The sequence below is a fragment of the Limulus polyphemus genome, unplaced genomic scaffold (genome assembly GCF_000517525.1).
Source record: "Limulus polyphemus unplaced genomic scaffold, Limulus_polyphemus-2.1.2 Scaffold2414, whole genome shotgun sequence".
In the NCBI taxonomy this organism is placed as follows: domain Eukaryota; kingdom Metazoa; phylum Arthropoda; class Merostomata; order Xiphosura; family Limulidae; genus Limulus; species Limulus polyphemus.
This window is the reverse complement of record NW_013668024.1, coordinates 78,982-79,201: the sequence shown is the minus strand read 5'-3', so window position 1 is coordinate 79,201 and position 220 is coordinate 78,982.

Sequence of the window (220 nt, the reverse complement as noted above, 5' to 3'; positions counted from 1 at the left end):
TGTCGTTAAAGTTTCGTCGGAACGAAGTTACGGAAAATCAATTAACAAACGGAGACGTAACAGTATCATAGTATACATGGAGACTAGGTTGAAACTGCACATTGTGTGGTGATTGTTTAGGTTTTTAAGATTAAAAAAAAATCTAGAACACTTTTGATTTTGTAATTGTTGTTTTTGTGTAATGGTTTGATGAGAAAATCTAAAAATCGTAAAAGCTCAT